Raw genomic sequence first — 5901 nt, forward strand, 5'->3', positions numbered from 1 at the left:
CCCCCCCAAGCCACCGCTTTTCAGCTCCCCCCGCCTCTCCCTTTGCTCCCCTGCCCAGCCCCTCGCCATCTGTGCTCCCCCCTTTACACCCCTTCCTTCTCTCCTCACCCGCTTTGCTCCCCCCGGCCCAGCTCCTGCATTTCTTTGCCCCGCGTTGCCTTCCTGGCGTGGGGCCTCCCTGAGCCGTCACCTCGGTCCCTGCACGAGCCAAGAGGACCAAGAGAGCAGAAGCCCCCCGAGCTCCTCCCGTGCAGCTCTTGGCCCCGCTGCTCCCCCACTTCTGGGTGCCTCCGGCCGGCGGGATTCGGCCCACACCTTCCCTGCTCCTCCTTCCCCGATGCCAAGGGAAGAGAGCGGGGTGGCTCTGCGCAGGGTTCCATCGTTGTTAGGGGCTGGAAGGGACACAGGAGAGGGGGGAGTCGGTACATAGGAGCGATGCCGCCGCGGCCCCAAAATGATGCGAGAGGCCAGGGTTACTCTGGGTGCATAGTTGTTAGGGCCTGGAAGGGACCGTGCTTGAACGTGGAGGGGGGAATCGGTACGTGCAGAGCGACGCCACCATGCCCCCAAAACGATGCGAGAAGCAAGGACCGCTTTGGGTGATCCCACGGTGTCGTTGGCAGAAAGCTGGACGAGCTTTTGAACGTGAGACGTTATCTGTGCTCCTACATCCCCGCCCGCTGGCAGCTCGGGATTCAGCCTGATGCAACCCCGTGGGCAGACGCAGGATGTTGAAAAGAGGGGTGCAGATGGCGTGGGGCATCATCGCATACAAGAGGACGCCTATTTTCCTCCAGTTCAAAAGAAGCTAGAAGCTTTACAAATACGTTAAGGGTCTCGTGCTGATTCAGTTTAAGACTGAAGCAAACATGGATAAACTGTATTGGAACAGGTTTTCTTTTGCTCTGTCGTGTACTGCCTATAAAACACACAACCAATTTGGCGAAAATTATGGGACGCGGGCGCTTCTTTTGTCCTGCGATCACTGCAATGACAAGTTATGTCCTAGGGAAGCAGGGCTGGAGGGCCATCTAGTCCCACCCCCCGGAGGCTGGATCCTCCGTCTCCAAACCACCCCCTACAATCCCGAATCTGAACGGTACGCAAGATGCCGGCAACGCTGACGCCACACAAACCCTGCACCCAAACCTGCCACGGGTCGAGCAGGGGAACCGTGGCGGCCGACGTCCTGCTTCGACAAAACACAAGTTCCCTTCGGGCTTGGGCTCCCCCTGGAAGTGGCAGGGGGCTTTCTCGTCTGCGGCGGAGATGCTGAGAGACGAGATTTGGAAAGGGAAGAAGCAGGGAGGCAGTGGGGAACCGCGGGGGCCTTCCAGGTCACGAGAGGCACAAGGCAAGACGAGGCCAGCGGTCGAGGAGCTGAGTGCGGGGGGAAGTAATAGGAGGAAACGCCCCTGCTACAGGCTCCGGTGGCATATAAGGGCTGTGAACGTCATGGAGAAAACACCCCCCTCCGTGGAGAGGATGCCCCCCCGGGGCAGCTCAGTTCCCCATGGGAACAGCACAGGGCCTGCAGCTGAGCAAGGCTGCCTGGACTCAGACCACCCCATGGGTGCAAGGGCCAAGGCCAGTGCAAAGCCACCTCGGCTGCCCTTTCTCCTGGCTGTGAAGTCCTCCTTACCTCCTGTCCATGGTGCAGCACAGGGGCCAGGAGCTGGGCTGGGGGAAACGTGGGGGATGAGGGGGAAAGAGGGCAAGGCTCCAAGGCAAAGAAGGGGGAGAAGAAAAGTTCCCCCTCGCTGCAGAAGGCAGGGCACGAGGCAGTGGGTTGACACCAAACCTGCTCCCTGTCAGATCAGGGGGTGGTGGAAGAAGCTTCCCAGGGAAGTGGTGCAATCCCCTTCCCTGGAGGTTTCCAAGCAGAGGCAGGACCAGCGTCTCTCTCGGTTGGGGTAGGAACAGCAACTCCCAGCTCTGTGCAGGGGGCTGGGCTAGACAAGCCTTGAGCTCCCTTCCAACCTTACGATCCTACCTCTCCACAGTGCTGCCACCACCACTGCTGGTAGAGTTGATGGGCGCGTCTCTGCGAGGAGCCGAGCCGCGTACGGATCTGAAAGCCCACAGCACGCACGCAGTCAGGTCCTATGATGAACGGTGCCAGGCCATTGCACTGACGCCTTCTCTGCCCACCCCAGCCTGGAGCAACTATGCCTGCTGTCCGGTCTTCCTAGGGCCGGACCAGCCACGCTGAGCTGACCGCTGCTCCCACGTGCAGCCAAGGGGGCTGGGATGATTGCTGTCGGGGATCGGCTCACTAGCCCACCCGCCTGAGTCTCCCTACCTCCCCACACAAACGAGCTGGGACACTGCATCCCTCCTCGAGGCCAGCTTCTCTGCCTCTGCAAACAGCCAAGCTATGGTGAAACCCTTTGGTCAGAGGACAATATTTCCACCGGACAAAACTGCAGAGCCTTGTGCTGCGCATGCCTTTGTACAGCTATGAGGCATGTTTCGGCGGGAGCTGCCCACCCCTTCTTATCACGGCCATTTCGGGGACAGGATCGTAACCAGACTTCCTGCCTGCTGGCACGCTCGGTGCCCGGGTGCCTGGGTGGTAGTGGCAGTCTACAGGGCGATACAGCAAACCAAGTCCCCCCTCGAGCCGTGGGGAGCAGCAGCGAGGGAGCAGGAGGTTGGTTAAGCCCATCCCCTCTGCGTTGCCACAGGGGGAGAGCTGTGAGCATGGGCAGCCCCGGTCATTCATCTCCCCGGGAGCTGCATTGCTCGGGCATGGGAGAGAGGGGCCAGGACGCCAGGCCCCGCACAGATGCCCAGAGGGTTTGCTGGGGGGCATAGAGGGATGAGCCGCTCTGTGCATATCTTCCCGCACTGAGCTCCCTGCAGATCCACCTCCCCCGCGATTCCTTCCCACCTGCCACAGAGGAGCGTAAGGACCCTGCGCCCTTGACCCTGCCGTAACAGGATCCCAGCCTGGTTGCGCTGGCAGCTGCTTTGTTTGCTCAGCCCTCCATCTCCCCTGCTCAGCTCACAGACATTCCCCTTGGCTTAGCTGCCCCAGCATGCAAAGCCACCAGTCAAGCAGGTGTCCTTTGTACCAGCTGCATCCCCCACCGCATCTAAGGCTGGGCCTTGGCAGTGCTAGGTGCTGTACATACCTGTGGCCGGACACAGTTCTGGCTCCAAGCTCAGCTTTGTCCTCATCCTTCCAGCTCCTAGAGGACAGCTGCAGGCCTGCGTTTGGTGGCCCTACCACCCTGGCTTGGGCTGTGCGGTGGGTACCACGTGTTACTTGGAAAGATGCTTGGGCAGGCAGAGGCGATGTTCTTCATTCCCAGAACACTTACATGCCCCTAGTGCAGGGGCTGCGTGAAGACGGCCCAGGTGACAAGCCTGGGCAGAGGCCAGGTGGCTGCCCATCACACTGTTCCCTCCGACTTTGATGCTATCTGTGTGTTTAAGCTGGTTTTGAGGATAGCAGCTCTGCAAAGGTCTCTTTCCAAATCTGGGTGTGCTGTGCCCTCTACCGGACACAGGGAAGAATGATCCCGTGCTAACAGGCCACTCCACTCCTTCCTCCCAGCCCAGGGATCATTTTGGTGGGCAGAGACTGTTTTTTCAGGGTCGCTTACCCACGGCTTCTTGCAAAGTCAGAGATTATTGTAACACGCACGTTGATGCCAGCAGGCAGGCGTGTGGTGAGTGGGTGTCAGGACTCCTGGGTCGTACTGCTGGGTCTGCAACTCGGACACTGAGACGTTGGAAACTGCATTCCTTCAGTCGCTCTCCTGCCTAAAAACAACTCCCTTGTTTCATGGACTCTCAGACTTGACTAGCTGTAGGCCCCTAATCTCCTTGCTTTGTCACAACTGAATAGATAAAGCGGTTTATGCTGAGCAAGGCGATCAGAGCAGTGACCGTCCTTCTCACTTTCTCCTTCCCTCTCCTGTATGGTGGAAGCCTCTTCTGGGAGAAGTTCACTATGAAGATTTTGCTTCTCAAAACCTGCAAACAACCCAGCTGCGGGTTCTGTGATTTAGTTTCACATTAACTAGTCAAAGGCATCAGGGGAGAAAACTCCATGGAAAGTCAGGCCTGCTGGAAAGGGCTACGGTGCTCGTTCATCTCTCTAGATTGCTTCTAATCAATCACTGCCTCTCCAGGAGCCAGGCAATCATGTCCCGTGCTGCCTATAGACTCCTTGACGCCTTCCAAAGAGGGCTTGTGCTGACACTTCCTTGGGAGCCAATGATCCAGCTTAGCCAGGCAAGTTCCCAGGGCAAGTGATGAGAGCAGCCTGCTCGAGTGCAGGTGGCCACGTAGCCACGAAGACTTCCTCACTCCCTGCTCCTAACAATAGCACGCGGAAAATCATGAGCAGCCACCCAGGCCCCGTTCGTCCTGCACTGGCAGCACCAAGGCTTGTGTGATGTTAGGCAGCCTGTGACCTCCAGGCAGTGACGCTGAGCCGTACCGGGGTGGCTTTTGGTCCAGCCATTCGGGGCCAGAGCACAGACTTTGCATGAGGCAGGTAATGGGGTGTCTTGCTATGGATTCCCTTCCCCGTGGCCAAGGGGTTTCTAGATGTTACAAGTCGACCCCTCACCTTTCAGCACTCACCTGTTGCAGCCGAGGTGCTTCTCCTATCCAGCATGCTTGAAAATGTGTCTCCCTGCAAGGTGTCTTCACCTTCCTCAAAGGCCGGAGCTAAAGCTGGGGGGGTTTGACCGGGGGGTGTTGATGCTGTGCTGGTGCTAGAAACCCAGCTGTTCCTGGCTTGGGGAGTCTTGCCCTTCCACTGAGAGTCAGGCCTGTTGCAAGATTTGCGGCCCTGCCTAAGATATTCTCCGCTGATAGTCAGCAGCTACACCGGCGGTGCCCTTGCCCGCCCTGCTTTTCCCTGTGGCAGCTGGAAGCCGGTCTTGCTGTTGCTTGCTGGAAGCTGTGCCTTGCAGGTCTGCGGGACGGTTTGAGGTGGTGATTTGGGGTGGTACCTTGGGTCAGTGGCTGCCTGTGAGCGCAAGCAACTGGACTCCAGAAAGCCCTTTCCAGCCTGATGTCCCTGGGCTGTTCCCTGCAGGCTGGGTGAGACCTGTGAGCTGTGGCACATCCCGTTTTTTCCAGGGTAGTTCCTTTCTGATCCTGTCGTCTGCCTTCTCCAGCCCCCACAGCCCACCAGCCTCCCACAGCCCAGCTACCTATTGACCCTCCCCACCCTCATGCACAGCCCCACGGGTGACCCCTCATTTTGTCTTGCCGGGCAGGCTGCAGAGACCCCAGAGCTGGCTGCACAGGACAGAGAGCTCGGGGGAGAAGCAGTGTTGCTTGCATGGTGCTGTCCCAGGGCTAACTGCCCCTGCTTCCCAGCACAGCAGGGCTGGATTAAAACAGCTGTGTGGGTCACCCAGGGCACCTTCATGGCTCACTGGCTGGGAGCCATCATGGTCCCAGGGAATGGGCTGGGTCTGGAGGTCAGTGGTGGAAGGAGGCAGCTTCCACCTCCCAACCTCTGGCCTAGACCAAACCACTGTGGCTGGACCTGTGACCTGGCACTTTCCAGAAGGGAGAGAGGAACTCAGTCCCTGTCCCAGAAAACTTCTGCTCCAAGAGGACAAAGCAAAGGGCTGAGGCCACAGCATTCACCGCTAAAAGCACAGATGAGGGAAGACAGTTTCATAGTTTCTAGGGTCGGAAGGGACCTGAGCAGATCATCTAGTCTGACCCTCTGCCATGGCAGGAAGAGCACTGGGGTCAAACGACCCCAGTAAGGTGGTCATCCAACCTCCTCTTAAAAACCCCCAGGGTGGGAGCCTGCACCACCTCACTTGGAAGCTGGTTCCAGACCCTAGCCGCCCTGACCGTGAAGTAGCGCCTCCTGATGTCCAACTTAAACCTTCCCTCCGCCAGCTTGTGACCGTTGTT

Source organism: Gavialis gangeticus, unplaced genomic scaffold, assembly GCF_001723915.1.
Source record: "Gavialis gangeticus isolate Ggan-Ray unplaced genomic scaffold, GavGan_comp1, whole genome shotgun sequence".
NCBI lineage: Eukaryota > Metazoa > Chordata > Crocodylia > Gavialidae > Gavialis > Gavialis gangeticus.